This window comes from Lemur catta, chromosome 20, assembly GCF_020740605.2.
Source record: "Lemur catta isolate mLemCat1 chromosome 20, mLemCat1.pri, whole genome shotgun sequence".
Taxonomy (NCBI): domain Eukaryota; kingdom Metazoa; phylum Chordata; class Mammalia; order Primates; family Lemuridae; genus Lemur; species Lemur catta.
This window is the reverse complement of record NC_059147.1, coordinates 12,133,328-12,156,237: the sequence shown is the minus strand read 5'-3', so window position 1 is coordinate 12,156,237 and position 22,910 is coordinate 12,133,328. Positions and strand designations below refer to the sequence as shown.

The 22,910-nt window shown below is 42.5% G+C and overlaps 1 protein-coding gene across 5 annotated transcripts in view; it reads left to right on the top strand.

The window, feature by feature from the left end:
- CDH13 (cadherin 13) overlaps positions 1-22,910 on the top strand; it is a 964,660-nt gene that overhangs the window by 274,732 nt on the left and 667,018 nt on the right. The window lies entirely within an intron of this gene.

Sequence of the window (22,910 nt, the reverse complement as noted above, 5' to 3'; positions counted from 1 at the left end):
CTCCCTGGTGCTCCTAATTTGTGAGCCCAGCTGGAAGCAAGAAGACAAGGCTTCCAGGGTAGAGAAGGGAGTGAGAATGCAGAGGGCCAAACAAATGCACTCAGCACCTCTGCTTATGAACACACGGCCAGTAAGTGCCATTTGCTTTCAGCAATGGAGAATTGGACATGGCCTTTGCTCTACTGTTCCAAACTGTGTTTCCTTCTTCCCCTTTCTCTCTTCTTTTTCCTCTTAGACTATGAGGTCTTAATATTATAGTAGAAAACTTGAAATGGGTTGGCATCTTCATGTAATCCAGCCACTCTTAGATTTGAGGCTATTTCTTTGTGAAAAGGTCAAGGTAAAAAAAAAAAAAAAGACACATTTCTAAACATCCATTTATCCTTTATTTTCTCATCATATACAGAAAGGTTATTGCCAAATATGGCAATAAAGATTTTATTGCTGCAATTTTTATAACAAAAGCATAGTTTTTGATGGATTTTGGTTTATTAGATCAACAATTGTCAACATGGGGGTCCTGGGTCTTAGGAGACCAGGATGGTCGTAAAGGAGGTCTGCAAGCTGTTTTAAATATTTCAAAAAATCCAATATAATCACATGCTTACAAGTGATAAAGCTTCACAGACTAACAAAAAAAAAAATCAAGTTTTTTTTTTTTTTTTTTTTTTTTTACTTTTGACTTAAATGATACTAGATCTGTGAGGTGAACTTAGTAATTTCATTCTGATCAGAAACTCTGATTGGCAGGTATATGTGTCTTTGATAAAACGTGGAAGAGCGAATGAATTATTACTTAATCTGTGCAGTTTGCTAAATAGTCTTTGAAAACCTAGAGTCAATTGTGGGGGAGGGAAATAATTAACTGATTCTCAGTGGTGAAATAATAAGCATGATACTGGCTTGTCATTTCTCACATGTGCAGGGAAGCCAAGTCAGGCTTCCAGATGGGCCAAGACCTGATTTGAAAAAATTCAAGTCAATGATTTGTTTTGAGTAACAACAACAACAATAATAATAACAACAATAGTGGTAATACTAACAGTTATGACGTAGCCAGGCATAGTGCTGCAATGCTCTATGTGTAATCTCTTGTTTCATCCTCCCCCTAGACCTGAGATGAAGGCACTCTAGTTACCCCTTATCTTAGGTTGGTCTCTCTCAGAAGCAGACTCAGATGAGGATGTACGTGCAGCCAGTTTATTTGGGAGATGATGCCAAGAAGCCCTGGCAGGGAATGAAGTAAGCTGGGGAAGGAAAGGAAATCGGTACACGATACATCGACATGCAGGTTGCTGCTATGGGCAATGGGACTCAATCCGCCTTGGCACATCTGGGGACAGTGTAGAACACACCTTGGGGTTGCACCCCATGATGAGCAAGGAAGCTCTTTGTAATTAGTTCTGTGCCACTTTTGGGGGAGTCTACTCCCCAGAACTTCTGGTTTATCCTGTGGGAGGGAAGGGAGGTGAGCCCTCAGGTAGAGAGACACAGGGACCAAGACAAAGATGCCTCTGGAGATGCACAAGTATGTGAGCAGGTGCCAGTAGCATCTGCTGCATTTCTGTCCTGCCGACAAGGAAGCTAAGACTTCAGGAGTTGCAATAATAACATCCAAAGTCACAGGGCACTTGTGATGGTGTGCTCGTCCATGGAACTTCATTACTACCTATGATTAAAGGATACTAATATACAATGTACAATAACCTGCCAAATGAGTTCTTGCTCCTGGAATTTTTTTTTCTACAATAGTTTTATTGAGATATAATTCATATAACATGCAACTCACTCATTTAAAGTGTACAACTCCCCATAGTTTAGTATATCTACAGAGTTGTACAACCATCGTCACAATCAATTTTAGGACATTTTTATCACCCTGAAAGAAATCTTATACCTTAGTCATGCCCCATTTTGCCCCATCACATCCCCAGCCCCTACAACTGAAAAATCTTTCTGTCTCTATGGATTTACCTTTTTATGGACACTTGATTTAAATGGAATCATACAATACGTGATTGTTTGTGTCTGCCTTTTTTTACTTAGTGTAATGTTTTAAAGGTTCATCCCTATTGCAGCATGTATCAGAACTTCATTTCTTTCCATTGCCAAATAATATTCCATTGCACGGATATACCACATTTTGTTTAGGCATCCATCAGTTGATGGAAATTTGAGTTGTTTCCACTTTTTAGCTCTTATTAATGAAGTTACTATGAAAATTTGTTTATAAGTTTTGTGTAGATGTGTTTTTATTTCCCTTTGGAATCTACCTAGGAGTGGAGTTGCTAGATTATACAGTAACTCTATTTTTAACCTTTTGAGAAACTGCCAGATTCCTTTCCAAAACAGTCCTGGAGTTTATTGATAACTTTAATCTGCTGTTCAATTAAGCAAGCTACCAGCCTCTCACTGTTTAGAAAGGGAGAAAAATCACTACCACGCATTTGCAAGCCTAGGTTTTTAGAATTCCTAAAGCATTCAAGAAGGATGTTATCAGTGTATTATCAGAGTTGACTTAAATTGGTCTTGAATCTCAGTGCCTGCACTTCTTGATTTTTACTTATAAATGATTAAATACTTTAGCTTCATAATTATCCATTTAGTTTATGATTGTGGGTTGTTTTGTTAACCCTACTGGGTGCCATGATGCATGTTTTCATCAAGCGTATTTGGGCCTACAGTTTCTAAATAGCTAGAATTTAAAGCATATACAGGTGTCAGTTCATTAAACATGTATTCATTTTCGTTTTTACTTGGCACCTACTGTGAATCAGGCACTGTGTTAGGTGGTGTGAATGCAGTGGGGGGACAAAAACAGACACAATTGAGTTAGAGAAAAATTAACTTTGAGAGGAACTGCTCCAGAAGATGTACTGTTTAGTCATTGCTGGGATCCTCTTCATAGCAAGCAGCTATTGAATCCCTGTGATTCACCCTGAATCTAAGGCAAGCTCTGCTCAAAAATGCTAGGTTGTCAATGAATGCTGTTATCTGGTTAATTGTAAGCTACACAAGAAAGAAGTGGAAAGCCTCTTCCCCATGAAGGGCTGGCAATGTAAATAGAGAATGCCTTTGGGCGTGGCTTCCACCCAGCATAATCGAAATAAAATCTGTTGATGCTAACAAGGACTGTGATAGTTGAAGGGGTTCTATCTTGATCTCCTGGTATTCTGAATACAATTTAATTTGGAAAAACAAATGTTTGAGGGTTCCTGTGGTTATGAGAATGCTGAATTGAGGCTCTACTATGAAATAAGCAAGAGTCTATGCCATCATTGACATCTAGTAATGGATTTATTATTTTTAACTCGGTTTACTAGACACTGCCTCTTGGTTGTATCTAGTACATCAAAGTCTACAAGTACAAAATTAAACTCACAATCTACCCACCAACCTTCAGCCTCAACCTAGCCTCAAACCTGTTTTTTCTGCAATGCATGCGAATCAAGTATGCTACTCACCATGCTATTGCCAAAACCACCAACTTGGGCATGATTTTTGTTCCTTCCTCCCTCTTCCCTCACCCACAGACCAATCAGGCCTTAATGATTTAACTCTTCTCCTTCTCTCTGTCCTCATCTTCACCCTGTCTCCAAGCCACCATCATCTACTGCCTGCAAACTTGTCTTCCTAACTCTGTAGTCTTTACTCTCTAATCTCTGCTCCAAAGGGCAGCTGAAGGATTATGCTAAAGCTCAGAAGTTTCATGCTGCTCCTCTTTAAAAGTCTTTTTGAATTGCCATTGCTCTTAGGTTCAAATCCATTTGCTTTAAAAAGGCAGAGTGCACCCTTCGTGACCCAGCCTCTAATGACTCCTCTGGTTTTATTTTCAACAACTCCGTTGCCCAGATACCTAAGTTGAGCAGAGCAAAACCACATCTCTTACTGTCCCTAGGATGTGCCAGATTGTTTTTCATTGGAGACTTTGCATAAGATGAGCTTTAAGAAGTACTTTTTCAATAGCATATGGCCCAGTGGATTTCAGTTTCCTCCTTACTTTAGTTAGAATGTGGGTCCCAATGCCATAGCAAAGATCCCCAGCAGAAGTGGCTCCAATGAGGGTGACATGTATTACAGTATGTACTACTCTCCCAAGTGATGGTCTGGCCATAACCAGCCACAGCAGTTCTAGAGTGATGCAGTGGCCCCACCGTGTTGCTTAGAGACAGAACTGGAGAGAAGCAAATCTGCCTGAGAGCTATGCAGGAGGCTGAATCTTTAAGACCTGGCTTCTCTCTTGTTCTCTGGCATCTGTGCAATGTTGCTTCTGTCCTCATGGTCCCAGATGGCTTACTACCACGTCCCATCCCAGTCAGTGTGAAAGGGGAAACAGAAGGCATGTACTTTCTCCTGAAATATACAATTGGGAAGTTGCATCCACCACCTCTGCTCATATCTCATTGACTGGCAGCTGGTCACATGACCAAATTAGCTGCAAGGAAAATCAGGAAATGTTGATCTTTCTTCTGGAAAAAAAAAATTAGCCGTTTCCGGTAATTCTTTTATGTAAAACTAATCTGGAGAAATAAGTGAATTTTCCTTCCAATCATGTGCAATCTTGGCAGACTTAAGGGCACTGGAGTTACACTACTTTTTGCCAGCCAGATACTTTTCCAAGCCAATAATGTCAGATATTAGAACTTTAAGATAGATAAAGGTCACCAGGAGGTTGGCAGTGCCATGCCCACTTGACAAATGACAGACCTGAACTCAGAGAGGTTAAGTGCTTCCAAGAACACATAGCTTGTACATGCCCCCTGCTGTCTTCTGAACCCACATCCTGGGCTGAACAAAAGTGCAGGGCAGTATAACACAGTGATTAAGAATGACAGCTTATGACTCAGAAGGCTCTGGATGCATCACTTGTTAGCGTCATGATATTTACAAATTCCTTAATTTTTCTGAGCTTTAGTTTCTCACAAGGATATTATATGCATTAAGTGGGATAATACATGCTTAGGAAATGCCTGGCCAATGATGAGCACTTAATAAATGGTGGCTAGTGTTAGTTACTACAATCAATATTTCTTAAACTTGCTTTCACTGTTATCAGTTATTACCACGTTTGGAGACATGGTGGCTGGGGAATGTGTGCACATACCTTCGTGTATGCCCATTTCTACGTAAGGCAAGACAGAGGAAGCCCCGTGGCAGAGTCCTCTTCACTCTTCTTACTCTGCCTGGCCTGATGTATCCACACTTGTCTAAGGGATGGCCAAGATGGAGTGAGGGACCACAGCTCTCTCATTCTCAGTAAACTGACAAATTAGTAACTGTATTTTCAGATCCTAGAGTGATCCATGCCTCAGCTAGAATTCAGTTCTACCCTTTCCTTGCCGTCTGACCTTGGAAAAGATCCTTGACCTCTCTCAGCACCTATCTCTACTTCTAAAAATGAGAATGATATGAATACCTACCTCATAGTGCTGCAGGGAGGAATAGCAGAGATGATTCACACGAAAGTACTTAAACCAGTATCTGGTATATTGTTCATGCTTGATAAATGTGAATTGACTTCAATTCCCCCATTTAAGCATGAACTTCAGCAGAGGCAGTAAGGATAGAAAGGAAAGGATGCAGAGAAGAGAAATTTAGAAGGCAGAATTGAAAAGACCCAGCCAGTTGTGATCCAGTGTCAGGGGTATGGCAGAGAGAGAAACGTAGCAGATTTAGCCTAAGAAAATTGATTGTTTGGTGAACCATTCTAGTTGACCAAGATGGGGAATGCTGGGGGAGGAGTAGGTTTGAGAGGAAGACAATGAGCACAGCATTAGTCAAGGGGAGTGGTCAGGGGTTCACACATGGAGATATCAGACAGGTGTGGAAAGTTAGGTCTGGAGCTCTGTGGAGGAGTCTGGGCCCAAGACATCCACTTAGGAGTCATTCAACTCAGAAGTCACAGGCTCAGTGGCCTTTGTTGTCTTCAGAGACCAACAGCGGGCAGGGGGAAGGCAGGAAGAACAAATGGTTAACTTGGGGCCAGCAAGGCAGTGCTTGCCCTGCCTGAAGGCCTCTGGGCACATTTATCTGGGCAAACAAGCACATTCTAGCCCGAGAGCTAAATTCCACCTTCCATCTGGGGTGATGTTGGAATGAATGAAATCCACGCCAGGAATTTCCTAGTGCAAAAAGAGAAGATTAAAGATCAAATTGAAATATGCTTAGACTTTTATGGTGTCGCTGAAATCTACATTGCACAGTATTTCGGTGAGGAATGAGGCACCCTCAGAAGTGTTCATGATCTGACAGCTGTAACCAATACCTGACATTTGCCTTTCTGATATAAATAATTATCTTTCACAGCAAGGGCATATACAAAACAAGAAAATTTCTTGTGTTATTTGGAAAGCCTCTACTTTACAATTCATGTTTATCTTTCTGCATCTTCCCTACTTTCCAAACTCATGTTTAAAAATAAAAACAGATGACAGGGACAAAAAAGCATTGGTGATGGCAATATAATTAAAGGACATTCATTTCACTCAACACTGCTTGGCATTTGCGGGGAGGTGATGTTTTGCCTCGTGTGTTAGTTTCCTATTTCTGCTGTAATGATTTACCACAAACTTTGTGGCTTGAGACACGCCACCGTTGTCTGCAGGGCTGCCTTCTCTGCTGGAGGCGTGAGGGCAGAATCAATTCTCTTCCCTTTTCCAGTTTCTAGAGGCTCACAGCCCTGCCTTCATCTTCAAAGCCACCGAAGTCTCATCTCTCCAACCATATTTGCTGCAATGAATATCTCCTTCCCACTCTCTTCTACCTCCTTCTCTACTTTTAACACATTAACTGCCATGTGAGTTGTATTTAACTCACACTAGTTTTGAGCCTGGGGCCTCGTGAAGCAAAACCCTGCAGTTGGTTCATGAAAATCTTACTTGTTGATGTTCTTATTGTTACAATTAATATTGAAAATTTAATTCTAAAAATGTGAATTCAATGAATAGAAGTCAAATTTTTCATCAACTTAGAAAGGATCGTTTTGTTTTCAAAGCTCTTATTCTATTTTCGTAATAAAACACTGTGGCCCTGAGGAAAAAAATTTTTTCTCCAGTGTGGCAATCAATGTGTTAAGGACCCTTTTTATCATATTTGGCTTATCTGGATAATCCAGGGTCTTCTCCCTATTTTAAGGTCAGCTAATTAACAACTTTAATTTTACCTGCAAAGTTCCTTTTGCTATGTAAGTTCACGAATTCCTTTATGTTGCTTGAGTAGTGTTCTGTGATGTGGGCGTACCACGTTTTGTTTGACCATCTACCTGCTGAGGGATATCTGGGTTGTTTCTAATTTTTAGCAATGATGGATAAAGCAGCTGTGAACATTTGTGTATAGGTTTTTCTTTTAATGGAAGTTTTCATTCTCTGAGATGAAATTGCCCAGAAGTATAATGTCTGGGTTATATAATAACTGCATATTTTGTTTTATAAAAAACTTGCTACACGGGTTTCCAGAGTGGTCGTACCATTTTATATTCTATTGAGTAGTTTTGAGCAATGACATCATGCTCTCCTGTTTGTTTTGAAAATATTTTCTGGCTGACGGGTCAAGAATTCATGGAGGGAAGGTAGACGCAGAAGCAGAGAGGCCAGAAGGGAGTGTCCGCAGTGGCCAGCGAGGGTGTCACAGCACAGCATGGGGGAGGGGAGCTGGTGGAAGCAGTAGGATCAGGGCAGATATTGACAATACAATTGATGGTTGCTGCAACACTGCTCGTGGAAATTGGGACAAAGAGGATTTCAGGAAGATTTCTATGCTTTGGGCTTGAGCAGGTTGGTGCGTGGTGGTCCTATTTTCTTGACAATGGGAGTACCTGGGCAGCAGCTGACCTGGGGAGGAGATGAGGGCCTTAAATTCCCCAGTGGAAACCTTGGGTGAGGGGTTAGAAATGGGAGTCTGGAGCCAGGGCGGGGAGAGGTGGGAGCTGGAGAGAGTGAAAATGGACAATGTCTATAAATGTGTCCAGTGCAAAGCATGGCATCATCACAGCAAAAGCTGTCCACTCAGTTTGGATCTCAAGAACAATCTCTTCATCCTCTGGGTTTCATGAAAAAAATAGCACCTAGGTTTCCATTTCACTCCAGCAGGTAGAGTAAACCGCAAGAATGTGCAACAAGAGTGATGGACAGCAGAGTTCTCATTTAGGTTTATTTCTGATATCTCCTAGGGAACTTCTTTGTATAAGCACATCACAGAGAAGATTTTGTCTTTCATTTGTCTGCAGCAAGGTTGTAGTGTGTTTTCTCTTTTTATTTTAAATAACAATTGTTAATGCAAACAAGTCCATTGTGGTTTTTTAATTGTAGGAAGAACTGGATACAAATCATTTTTAGTACACATGTTTCTACTGTACGTTGTGATTTGGGAGGGGTAAAAGGCATAATGCAAAATATGGATAGTTGTTTCATTGCTGGAACATTCCATGTTGGATTCTGCCTCGGCAGTGTCTCCTGTGAGCTACAGCTGAGGGGCCAGAGCAGATTTTTCGCTTCTACCGCTTGATAGCAATGCAAGTCTATAACCGCCACGGCCTCCCTACATCCCTTGAACTAGCGTCAGCACAGTGTAGCTGCAACGACTTAGGCTTCATCCCGGCTCACATTCCAGGGACAAGGACACTGAGGCCCAGAGGCGAGATGTGACTTCCCACAGCTAGTAGGTGAGGAGAGGGTCTAGCCAGGCCTAACACGCAGGCTCTTGATTAGTGCCAGCGTTCTCCTTCCCCTGCACCCACCTCTGAAGGGGACCTTGGAAAAGAAAAGGTTGCTAACCCAGGGTTCTAAGGAAACAGAGAACAAGAAGTGACATTTTGTTCTTCTTCTTTAGGCTTCTTTCTGGTGGTTAGATCATCTAGGTATATATTAGGTTTCAGTTCAGGCTCCGAATGACAAAGAGTTGAAATGAGCTCCCTGCAATTCAACAAACTATTATTGAGCCCCTACTGTCTACATCAGTGGTTCACAATCTATTGTCCATAAGAATCAGCAAGGGACTTAAAAAATCCTGGGGCCTCACCCCAGACCTTCTAAATCAGATCCTCTGGGGCTGGGCCCCAACATCGGTAGTTTTCAGAATTACCCACAGGATTGCAGTGTGTAGCCAGGGGTGAGAACACACTGTTCCATAGCACCGTCCTGGTTGATTCCATCTTTGGTTCTCACCTCTGGCGGGTGATTTTGCCCCCCAGAGGACAAATAGAAATGTCTAGGGACACTTCTGGTTGATACAGTTGTAATGAGGGCTGCCACTGGCCCCTAGTGGGAGGTGGCCAGTGATGCTGTCAGTGTTCTGCAGTACGCGGGCCAGACCCCACCACACACAATTGTCTGACCCCACATGTCAATAGTGCCAAGGCAGAGAAACCCTCGCCTGACAGAAGCCCTGGGAAACACCCCTTTCTTGGGTGTAAATCCATAGCAAAATGACATAGATGCTGTGGTAGGCCAAAAAATGACCCACCAGAAGACATCCACGTCAAATCCCAGGAGCCTAGTGAATGTTAGCTTATTTGGGAAAAGAATCTTTGCAGATGTAATTAAGTTGCGACTCTTGAGATCAAATACTCCTGGATTATCTGATGGATTCTAAATCTTATTACAATTGGCCTTGTAAGAGACAGAGGAAAATAGACACACAGGGAGAGGGTGGTGTGCCCACAAGGCAGAGGTTACAGTGTTGTGACCAAAAGCCAAGGAACTCCCAAAATCACCAGGAGATGGATGAGGCAGGCAAGCCTCTTCTAGAGGCTTCAGAGGAAGCATGGCCCTGCTGACACTTTGATTTAGGATGTCTGGCCTCCAGAAGCATGAGAAAATAAATTGATTGTTTTTTGGCACAAAGTTTGTGGTGTTACTGCAGCAATAAGGAACTGGTACAGATGCCCATGTTAGTTTGCAAAACCAAACAAAGAAAGTTAGCAAAGATGGGATCCATACACAGAGATGGGTGCATGCAGCTGCTATGACAGAGGATGGACAGGTGCGGCAATCGAAAAGATGCAGAAGAGGGTCTGATGGACTTGCACGTGGAACTCTGAGCACCTGGGCTGTGAGATGGGTTGTGAAGGCCAAAGAACACACCTGGTAGCTGCTCTTCTCTTTGCGTCTCATTTCTGAAAACTGGTTGCTTCATCGAAGCCTTTTTTTAAAACAGATCTCAGGGTGTTAGTGTCTTATAACAGTATGTGCTTGCTTTGCTCTGAAATGCAAGACTTACGAAATAGAAACTTAGTTTTAATGATTTTTATTTACTAAAGGTCACTAATGACCTGGAATCCAGGAAAAATATCTTTAAAAAGTTAGATCAAGGAAATGATATATAAAAAAATAATTCAGGAAAATGTTAAATTATTTTTCTTTTCTCTTTTTTTAAAAAAATTTAATTGACAAATGATAATTTATATATTTTTTCTAGTAATACATAAAACCTCCTTGGTCTTCACACCTGTAGGCAACATGTATGATGAGGCAGCTATGTTAAAGAAATAACTGGAAAGAAAGCACAAAATAGATAAAGAATGAAAGAAATAAAGGAGAATGAAGGAAGGAGGGAGGGAGGAAAAGAAAGTCCTATGTGAGGTATAAGAGGCTCTCAAAATTCCAGGTGTTAGCTCAAGTATTAAAACCTCTGAGAAGCCTACCTTGGGTAAAGCTAAACATCTGACTCTCAGGCCTGCTGGCCTGTTACACACGCCTGCAACATAACACAAAAGTCGTCTCCTTTTTCTCCAAAGAGCACCTCATGCTTTATCCCCAGAGCCCAGCACTGTGCCCAGCTAGTCTCTTAGCATGACCTAAAATCAGTCAACTTGTCTTATACACATGTCATCAGCTTAATTTAAGCAACTCTCACCTTTAATTTTAATTACTGAAATGATGTGCCATATACTCTCCGTATTCCTACTCCACTCCATTCCCCCATAGTGGCCACCATGGGGTTTCAAAAAACGCAGTACTAAGCATGTCACCCTCCAAACCATGAGACTGACTGCTTGAAATCCTTCTGTTCCCCTTTGCTACAAGGGCACAGCCCCTACGAGGTCCTCTGTGTACAATCTCTGGCCAGTCTCCCCCTCCCGGACCTCAGTGCTGAGCTCTTGGGATGTACTTCACTTCTCCTTCATGAGCTCTGTCCATTCTGCAAGGAACTTTCTATCTCAGCACCTCCTTAATTGCTGCCCCCTGCCATGCCTTCACCCCATCACATCCTCTCAAACTCTCCTCTAACCCTACATTTTAGGTGAATCTGTTCCCTCTTAGATTTTCTCATAGTCTACCTTCCCTTTGTAGCTCTAATCACAACTGTAATCATATAACAAATTCTATGATTTATTTAAACCCGACTTCCCCATTACAATGTATAATCCCTGGGGAAAAGTGCATAGCTGACTTGTGTGTGCCCACTGGATCCTCCACAAATAGCTTGCACAATTCCCAGTGCACAGTTAGCACTCCATAGAGTTAGGTGAATTATCTGTATGTATTGGTAAAATGCACGAAATACCCATTTCCCCTTGAGGTGGAAAGCCCATGGGAACAGCGTTTTCCTGCTTCCTTCTGAAGCCCTTGTACTCAAACTCCTAGGGGAGCCATAGCAAGCCTCCTGGAAAGCCGCATGGAAGAACAGAGACACCCAGCCTGTTTGCACGATCGGACCTGGCAGGCAATTCAACATCAGCAGCTGCTTTGTGGGAGTCCCAGGCTCCACTGTGCACACAGGGAACAGCCAGTGCCCAGTGGGGCCCTGGACTTTTGAGCCCTCCCGAGTCATTTTGTGTGCACAGCACTCCGACTCTCAATCTGTACAGTATAATGCGCAAATGCTGGAATGGAAACAGGCGAAAGGGAAAAAGAAATGGCGATCCCTGAGATCTAATAAACCCACAGTGGGCCCGCTCTGTATTTATAAAACAATCCGAATGGCGCAGCTCCATGAAAAGGAGGCATAGGCTAATGTAATTTTCTTGAAGTCCCTGATAAAGTATTTTACTCTGTAATACAGCTACGTTTATGAAATGGTTTTATCTTAAAAGATCCCGAAGGGCTTACGAGACTGAAAAGGAAAATATCAAGTACATACATCTCAAAACACCGCCAATGTACTTTTGTGATAAGGATTGGGGATTCTGTGACTGCAGGTAGCCATCCTAAAAGAGCAGATAGTGGCTTATTCCATTAAGCCTCCAGGGGGAAGTAAAGAGAGGGAGAGAAGATAATTGTCCACGTTGAATAAGGGTCACATGGGCTGTCTCTATTAATAAAGGCTGTGGCTTTTCTCCATTTACTGTGTATTTAAGTGAGCAACTTCTATCAACTTCATTCTCCCTTTTTGAAATAAGGAAAAACTCAAGTCGCAGCACTTCACAGAGAGAGTGAGAAAATGTATGTAAAGCTTCCAGGGGTTAATGGCGGTCGGAGTAGCCAGTGTAATTTAAAAGTTGTGCATTTTAAAAAGTAAAACATGACAACCTACAGTGTATCCAACAGTAAAAATATCATATCCCATCAAAATTTTACCTAATCCATTCCTGCCAAAATACCGGATATTGTATTTTTCTTCTTTATTTTTGTCCTAATTAGGACAAGGTAACACCAATTTTCAGCATGTCAGTGGAAGATATATAGGGGGTGGGTGGCTGGCAGGGAAGAAAAGTCCTTCTTGATTGTCTTCCAAGAATATCACCTTGCTGGGAGCTAAGAAGGGACAGTGGAAGCAGCAGGTAGTCTAACTCCAGCCATCACCATGTACCGCCAAAGCAAGCACAGTGTAACAATTCAAAGTAAATAAAAACCCTTCTCTTCAAAAATGTTAAGACTGATCCACTGTCTAACCCAGAGCAATACTTCCTCACATCTTCGCAGCAGTCTCTCCCAGCCCAAACTCCTCGCCTCTCTCTTTCTCGTAACCAAACTGCCCTTGTCTTTTTACTCTTCTTCCCCATGTAATCTCTCCAAGGCCTGGAAACCAGGTCAGCAACGAGAATGTTTTTTCTGAGCTGGAGGAGAACAAGGAGCCACACTGGGGAAGGAGGTGTTAAACTTTTAGTTTGGTTATAGTATTTATTAATTTTTCTACAAAGCATTGTTTTAAAGACAAAGCTGGAACCTAGTAGCATAGCTATCCAGTGCAGCCAAGTTCTTAAGGAAAGCCTGAAATTTGCAGGGCATGAAAAAATCCTTGTCAGCTACCAAGTTTACTGAGAGTCTTGGACAACCCCAGAGGTACCTGGGTGGGCAGGCTCCGGAAGTGTCCAGCACTATGTAAAGAGTTTTACTCATAGTAACTGCACTGTCTTTACATCAACCTGAGAAGTACTATTTTTTGTATTTTATTAATGAGAAAACCGAGGCTCCGAAAAGCTAAATAACTTGCTCAAGGTCACAAAACTAATCCATCTGGGCTCAAACATTCTAATCCAGATAGGTCTGATTCTAGAGCTTGTGTTCTGTAAGTCTGTCTTCCATAACATACAAGGTTTTTTGTTTGTTTTTTTTTTTTTAACTTGTTTTGAAATGAATTCAGACCTACAGAAAAGCTGCAAACAGAATACCAATAATTCCTTTATATCTTTCACCCAGATGTCCCAAATCTTAACATTTTATCAGATTTATTTAATAATTCCCCCTCCCCTAACCATTTGAGAGTAAGTTGCAGTCTTCATCCCCTCTTTCCTGTAATATTCAGTGTGGTATTTCCTAAGAACAAAGACTTTTTTTCTATTTTACAGAATCACAGAACAATAATCAAATCAGAAAATTAATACTATTAAAAATTCTTATCTATAAGACTTAAATTCAAATTTATCCCATTACTGTACTCATGATTTTTATAGCAAAAGAAAAAAAAATCTGGTCCAGTATCTAATCCAGGATCTAATGTGTCTAAATCTCATGTCTCTGTAGCTTCCTTTCATCTGGAAAAATTTCTCAGCTCCGTTCTATCTTTTGTGACATGACATGGTTTAAGATTACAGACCAATTACTGTGTAGACTGTTCCCTAATTTGTCAGATGTTTCCTATGATTAAATCCAGGTCATGCATTTGTGGCAAGCACATCAAAGAAGTATTGTTGTTCTTCTCAGTGCCTCATATCGGGTAGCATGTAGGACCTCTTTGTGGCATTGCCGGTGACATTAACTTGGATCACTTAGGGTGCTATCTGCCAGGTTTCTCCTATGTAAATTTAATTTTTCCACTTCATAATTAACAAGTATCTTGTAAGGAGGTATTTCCAGATGACACAAATATCTTATTTCTTTTTATATTTTCACCTCCTAGTTCTAGCCTTCACTGAAAATTTTTGCCCCAAACAATTTTTACCATCACGATTGTCAAACGGTGATTTTCTAGAGATGTGATTCCTTCCACATTTATTAGTTGGCATTTTCTTTTAAGGAAGAGCTTTCCTTTCTCCTCCATTTATTAATTTATTTTTAGTTTTTAAAATTATATCAGTATGTTCTTATGGATTCGTATTTTATTCTGTGGGGTTATAATCTGTTGCCACCATTATTTATGCTCATGTTCCAATTTTTCACTGTTTGGCTAGTGGGGTTCCTAACATGCAGTTTTTAATACCCAGGTATCCTAACACCTCAACTTTTATTGCTTCACTTAAAATCTGCCACCTTTTGCCTTTCTGTCCTGAATCTTTTATGTTAAAAAAAGTGTTATTTCCAAGAAGGCCTCAGACCCATTGGTCCGGTTACTGTCTGTTCTTACTAACTCTTGAAATAAAATATTTTAAAAATCTAGCGGTGGAGGTGAAGGGAGTTAAGTAGCCATTCTCCTGGGAAGCTGTGCTCACAGCCCTGCCAGCTGCTGGGAGACACAGAGGTAAAGTACAATCTTTCCTGAACACATGGAATCAGACGCCAAGACTAATCTCTTCTTCTGTGCGGCCAGCCCCCTCCCCAGGCAGAACAAATTATTCTCTTCTTGGCAGCTCTAAAGCCTGTGGTATAGGCTTTTATTATAGCATCAGTCATATGGTATTAATTATTTTTTGACACTCTGTTCCCCTCAATAGGCTGTGAGCTTTTCACAAGTGGATTGTAACATATATCTGCGTCAAAATAATAATAAACATTTTTAATGGTTTAAAATGTTTTGGAATCTATGTCCAGGTCATTGTATAAACCAGAGGTCAGTAAAGGGTCAGGTGGGCTTTGGGGATGATACACAACTATTCAACTCTGCCACTGTATGGCAAAAGCCCCCACAAATAATACATAAAAGAATGATCCTGGCTCTGTTTCAATAAAACTTTATCTATGCATATAGGTGTGGGGCTGGCTTTTGCCCTAGGGCCATAACTTGCTGGCTGCTGGTCTCTCCCATTTCAAGGTCTTCTCAACGCCTGAATCTCCTTCCTGAGGAAATCCATTTCCCCAGGCTCATTCCTGCACATCCCTAAGGACAGGGCTGAAACTCTACCTGTTTGGGAGGAAGGTGGAGCTCCCTGATCTGTGTGATAGATTAGGTTCCAGCGCTGTGTTTTCCAAAGCCCTCTCCCATTATTTCCTGATGATAGCAGTCTTTGGTGGTAACTATAAGTAGTTGTTTTTGCCTTTGACACTTCAGTGAAATTATCACAAGAAAAGTTAATTCACTTCCTGTGCCTGGGGTCTCAGTACTGACTCTGCTCCTGGTGCAGGCACTCTCTAAACATTTGTTAAATTTACAAATAAATAACAAAAGGCTTTCACGTAGAATAGCTTGCAAAATCTGTAGTAGACATTGTGGGTGCTCCACCCATATCTGCACTTCTTACCCCTCCAGGGCATTCTGGCCTCATTTACTTGCTGGAGGACAAACACACTCTGGCGGTAGCTCCCAACCAAAGACTAGCAGGAGCAGGTGGATACCCCTCGGATGGGATAACTCTAAGCCTCGTGTTTTAGACTGGCTTCCAGAATGCACCATCAGGATTCAGTTCTAGTTTCTCACACTGACAGTTGATCTGATAACAACCCTTTCGTTGGCTGCTTTCCCTACCTTATCTCATTTTCTGTTCTCATCCAGGTTCTCCCTTCACCTCCCACAGAGACTGCCTGCACTTGAATCCTTGTTTCAGGATCTGCTTCTCGGGGAGCAAAACATAATGTCCACAACAGCCCTATGAGGTGTGCATCATCACATGTATTTTTAAAAATTAAAAAAAAAAAAAAGCAAGGCAGAGAGATTAAGGCCATCTAGCAAGTGCACAGAAGAATGGGAACCTAACCCAGACCTCTGACCCCAAACCCTGGACATAATCCAGTTTCCTATGTGATTCCTAACCGATGTTCGACTAGTGAGCATTGAATGATCAGGTAGCTGAATGTAGTTCTCATACAAACTCATCTCCCCAAATTCAACCCTGAATTCCATTTTTTTGATCATAATATGATACCAAATAGATAAGTCTGTTTAGATAAAAATGAAATGTGAAAAAATACCAACATTTAAGTCAGTTGGATTATTTCCCATGACTGCCTGTGCCCTGTAGGTGGTACTTCGTCCTGATCCTATTTGAAGAGGGAAGTATCTTTAAAATCCCAGCCCCTTCAGCCATGGATTCTGCATGGCCAATAACCTTACTTGCAGTAATTGCTCTGCTTGGAGGAGTATAACCTGTGTGGGTCGCCACTTCAACTGTTTAAGGTATTGACCCTCTAGCCCAGGAAGTCCGGTATTGCTGGACCTTGCCTTAGGCTTAGTCATATTTCACAGCAACTTGCACAGATGTGGCACATAGGCACACATGGATTTTGAACAGAGGATCGCCTAGGTGAGACGGCACTGGGTAAGGCTGAATCCCAAAGCCAGAACTCAAGGGCACTAACTAGGCACTAACCTGCCCTAGGACCAGGGGTTACAGCCATGTAGGAAATAACCAATAGAATAGAAGAAAAACAGTCCCTGAGATGGACTCCATGACAGAGAGATGCTGTAGAGAAATGGACTGGGCAGATCAAGCATCTCACAGTGCAGGGTCTGGGTGTGAGAACTGTGTGTGGCTGAGAAGCAGGGAATGGTTGAAGGGTAAGACGAGGAAAAAGATTTCCTTTTGTTCATTCCATTTCTACAGAGGCTCTTGCATTTCTGAGTTCCATTTTGAAAGTCACACTGTCCAGCTTCTAATGTGTTCTTCAGCAGAAAAACATGCTGGGCCAGCTCAGTCTCTGGAGCCAGTTGCTGCTAGCTAGCCATGGGGCCGAGGGAAGATACTGTACCTTTGTGACCTCACATGCAAAGTGGAATGATAGCAGCACCTTCTCCATAGAGTTTTCGGGGAAAGAAAATGCATAGCTCCATGTGAATTGCCCAGAATAGTGCCTGCTACATGGTAAGCATTTAATATATGTTAGCTGTTTTTAATATTATGGGTGATAGGATTATTCCAGAAACATCCACAGAGATTGGCACTATTCCATGAATCAGTGCCATTTGGGTATGATTATTGAACTTGTTGCCAAGGCAAACATCCACCTTGTCTTCAAAACCACTAAGAAAGAGCTTATCAAACTCTTTGCTAAAATTCATGTAAAAATATGTCACAGTTCTATGTTTTTACCATCTAATATCCATGAAGGAAATCGGGTCACTCAGGCACAACTTGATTCTAATGAACCCTTGCGGGCTTCTAAAGATCACTACTTTATTTTCTTTTTAAGTGTTCAAAACCATCACTTTAATGATCTGTCCTGGAGTCTTGACCCAGAACAATGTCAGTCTCATTATAGAATCTCAGAATTTATTGCCACCCTTTGAAATATTTGGAGATACTTTTTCTATCCTCTGTTTCTGCATTCCTGCCAGGCTTCTGGATTAGATTTATTTGGAGCCAACTAGGTACTGTCTTACACTCTCTTCACTCAACCTGGGCTTTCTTTTCCCTTCTCCCAGTGTTTATTCTACATTTTCATTCTCATGCTTTTTTAAATTTTTTTTTGGCATTTTTGTCTTGAGAATTTAGAAGCAAAACAGATGCTCAGGAGATCTACATTCTCTTTGCCACCCTTTTCCTTTGCTCACCTACAAGAAACAGGTTTTATGATTCAACTTTCTGTTCCAAACATAGCTTTTAAAGCCCATTTGGGTGTCCTTAGAAATTTTTCTAAGTGTCAGCTCATATGAGACACCCACTCCAGATGTCTTGTTTTCCTACTGTTCACTGTTCAATTTAACAAAACACATATTAGGCACCTACTGTGAGGCAGGCATTGTGCTGCGCCTGAAAAATACAAAGGAAAACAAAATGTAGTTCCTGCTCTCAAGGAGCTCATGGGAAACAGAAATGCACAAACAAATGCAAGACCTTGTGCAAGAATTCTATTAAAGATCTACACCCCTGAACTGTGCACCTTCACCTGGAGGCTGCAGAGCATCAGGGATGGCTTCACTGAGCGGTGGTGTTTGATCAAGATTTCTATTTTTAGTCCCCTTTATTCCTCGGCCCCACCACACTCCCTTCTCTAGTCCCATAGGTAGCTATTAACAACGTGTGCAAATAAGTCTTTTTGCTTATACAGTATTCATGCAAAATGCATATTGCAATTTTGTGTACATGTATTTAGTTTTTTAATTGATGTAAATGACCATGTGTTACATACTTTATTCTATTTTTTACTTTCCTTCACTGAGCACTATTTTTAAGATGCATTCATACCCGTGTGTAAACATCTAGGGTGTTATTTCCAGTTGTTGTGTAGTGCCCAGTGCTGTGCATCTCCGCATCAGTCTCTTCCCATTGTCTCTGTAGAATGTCCATGTTGCCTCTAGTCCCCAATACCCCAAATAATTCCGAAGCAACACGCTTTATGACTCACTAGGAGAAGGGTAAGAGAAGTTCCTTGGCTCACATGTGCCCAGGAATAGAATTTCTGGGTCATAGGTATGGCTGGCAGAATAATGGCCCCGAAAGATGTCCACATTTGAATCCCCAGAACCTGCGAATATGTGACCTTACTGGCAAATGGGACTTTGCAGATGTAATTAAATTAAGAATTTTGAGATTGGGAGATTATCCTGGATTATCCAGGTGGTCCCGATACAATCACAAGGGTCCTTAGATGAGAAAGAGGGAAGCAGGAGAGACAGTCAGAGGTTTTTGAAGATGCTTCGCTGCTGGGTTTGAAGATGGGGAGGGGGAGAGGGCAGGAGACAGGAATGTAGGTGGGTGGGAGAAGAGGGGAAAGAAAAGAAACCTGATTCTTCTCTAGAGTCTCCAGGACTGCAGCCCACCAACACCTTCAGTTTAGCCCAGTAAGACCCATGTGAGACTTCTGATCCCCGGAACTATAAAATAGTATATTTATGTTGTTTAAAACCCCAAAGTCTGTGGTGATTTGTTACAGCAGCCATAGGAAACTCACACATAAACTATGCCCAGACTTATTTTGACCAGAATAGTGGCAGGCTACTCTCAGAATGGCTGTCCTGGACTATGTTCCCGATGGCTATGCATGGGATCCCCGTGTCCCCATACCCCTGGCGTCTCTTCAGCTTTCTGATGTCTGTTAGTCTGATGGGAATAGAGCGTAAATAAGTCTTGGATAAAGAGTCAAAATTCCCCCAAAGTGGGGTGGTTGGGGTGAGACAGGGAGTGGTTTTGAGCCCCTGGCTGATATGGCTAGGTTGGCTGGTCTGGAGGTGGTGGTGGGGGGGGGGGGGCGGTTATGAGTCATTTGGTCACTCATGATGAGGCTGCCAAGGGCCCTATGTGGACAGTAAGTGGAGGAGAAGGCACCTCATGTGTGTGGCCTACAGGGAAGAGAGCCCCAGCCAGTGGGAGGTGGTGTGGGGTGGTGGTCACAGTCAGTGCTAGGTACTGGTCATTGTTCCATAGCTGCTGTGTGACCCTGGACAAGTTCTTAGCCTCTCTGTCAGTGTTCTCTTCTGTGTGATGGGGATCATAATACTGCCTGCCTCTTAGGACTGCTCTGAGAGCCACATGAGATCATGAATGTAAAATCCCTCGTACAGTGAATGGTATGTAGTTAGCACCCAATAAATAATAATCATAATGATAATATTCTCATCAGCACAATAAATAGAATAATAATTACCATTTCTTACGTTTCTCAAAGCAGAAGGGAGAAAATCTGATTCTTTTTCCTAACGTATAGTATCCATTGCTGACTTAGCTTTCCTGTCTGGAGAATAACGTACTGCAATCAGTTTTCCCATATTGACATGCAAATGATTTCATACATAATTTTCAAGGAAATCTCCCCATCACCAACCACTATCCTCGTATAGCCCCATCCCTAAAAATTAGTGGTTTCCTTTTAGGGCCGTTTGCAACATGATGCAGTCAAATACAACTTATTTTTCTGACATCCATCCTCTGAGCTCTCTCCCCCAACGCTTTTCAGGACTAAATAATGCACGAGGGGAGAGAGTAATGGGGATCGTATAAACGACTGGAAACCGCGCTGTAAGGATTCTGTGTTGTGAAGAGATGAAAGCCTCTGGTCAGAAGGCCAGTAACAAAGCAAAAGAAAATGCAAAGGCATTGACAAGGGAGACAAGAAAAGTATTTTTCGAGATAAGATTTGTGGAGAGTTAAAAGTAGATGACTTGGGAGGCAGTTGAAGAGTCTTCATTAGACAGGAACTCCGGAACAGGTACACCAGGGGGGGACCTGGGCTTTTGAAGAGCTCAGGCTCTGAAGAAGTTAACAAACACCAGCTGCACTTCCCGGGCCTCTGAAGCCTCCTTTGACTTGCTCGGTGGAGGCAGCTGCTTCTTACTCGGGGTCCTGTGCCTCTCTCTCCCGCCCTCTATTAGGGAAGGGATCACCCTCAGCTGTAACAGTAGGTGCCTGTGTCTTTTTTCTTCACTGTACTGGACCTCTGGGTGAGAGTGTATCTTAAACATTTTTCTAGTTATACTCATCAAGGATTGAAATAGGAACCGATGGCTGTTTTCCCTGTGCCTGTGCTGAGTGCTTTGCATGCAGGAGACAAAGTATGCCTCAGGGCAAGCCAGAATACCCATTTCATAACTGTGGAAACTGAGGCAGGAGATTGTGAGACTTGCTCGCAGACATGCAAGGGTAGGGAATGAAGGTGGGATTTGTGCCCAGGGAATTCTGCTGAGGTTCTATTATTCCCAAAAGCAAGCACAGTGCTGGGTGCTAAGAGTACAGCCAACAAGAGTTTGATCTGTGAACAGATTAAACTGCCTGGAACTCAGCCAGCCAGTCAGGTGGCACCAGGACTTGTGTCCCTCAGGCCTGTCTGCTTTGCAGTAGGTGAGTGTAGAGAAGGGGATGGAGATGGGGACATTCTCTCCACTTGCCCAGGCAAAGAAGGACATAGGCTTGTTCTGAGAAGAGAGCCTGGAACCCTTGGCTCCTCAGTCGGCTTTTCCATGTCTGTTCCGGGCAGTCTGAGTACCCCAGAGATGGGGCCAAGAAGGGAAGAACAAAAGTTATCTCTTTCCCCTCATGGATTTTTAAAACAAATAGATATACCACTAGGATATACTTTACAAACTTGCCCTTCAAGTATTCTTAAAGGCTTCTGTACCAGTCTGGTTACTGAGTTCCCAAGACGAACCTCTACTTTGAATTTCCCTTGGCCCTGCCCTCCCTGGGATTGTTAAACAGAGAGTTCCATCAATGGACCCAGTGTCCTTTAGCGGGGGTGAGAGGGTTGGACGGAACCTGGGTGAGATGGCAGCTCTATCCCCAGCCCCGGGAGGTCCAGAGAGGGCCAGGGTATTCAGCAGGAGCTTAGTGGTCATTTTACTGCCAACATTTGACTGTCTGCACCCAGATGCAGACCAACAGTGAGGAGGTGATGAGCCTTTCCATGCCATGTTTTTTGACAAAAGAAAACAGTAAGATCAGAACAAATCATGGGTGAAACTGGCAGGGAGAAGTGTGCACAGTCGTCAGGAAAAGAAGTAGACTTTGGAGAGGATTTTAGGAACTCCTGGAAAACTGGCATCATTGGGTCTTGTTTAAGTTAGAGTTCCAGCAAGAAATAGATGACACATCCAAATTTGATCTTTTTACAGAATATTTAATAAAGGGACAGTTTATAAACATGTGCGGGTGGAGTGTATGGAAACCACAGGGGTGGTGCAGCTTCCGGGGACTAGCGATGGCAGAAGCAGTGACCAGCCCTGGGCTGAAGGGGGGGGAGGACAGGTAGCCCTCCCTGGACTTCAGGAGACAGGGAGGCTCGTGTGAAGACAGCCCCGGTCAGGTGCTGAGACCTTCAGTTGAGAGACACAGCCGGCACTCAGTGACCCAGCAGGAAGGAGGAAGAATAAATACCTGTGTTTGTTTTTCTCCCTGTCTTCCCTCTCTAACGGGTTTTGCTCATTGGTCAATGCCAGAGGGTCAGAGAGCGCTTTGAGTCCATAAAGCCCAGTCTCCAGGGCGCAAAGAAGGGAGAAGATGGGGTAAACAGAGCTTACCCAGCAGAGTTCACATTTCTCAAGTGCTACGCACAGGATGGTTCATTAAAGATGACTAAATAAGACACGGGTTTATAAATGTAAGAAGACTCCACATCTTAAAACTAACATAAATATGATTTTGAGGGCTCATGCCACAGTAACATTGTGCTGAATTCTTAAGTAAAACACCTCTTTTAATCTTCCTGACAGTCTAGAAAGGTAGGTGATGGTCTCCAAGGTCTGTAGCAGAAGAAACTGAGACGTTAAAGGTTTCAGTGACTTGCTCAGACAGACTCCCAAACACAAAGCCAGAGCCTCCCAACGGTTAACTATACCCTTTAGGAGGTGCCTTTGCCCCTAAGAACCCTCTTGTCTTCTCTGGCCCTCATCTTTCAATATTCAGGACTTCGTAGTAGTCAAGAAAATAGCTGTTTGGTTGTTTGATGGCTGGGCATTCATGAGAGCTAAAAGTAAACAGCAGTTTATTAAAGGCTCTGTGTCAGGAAGTTCTT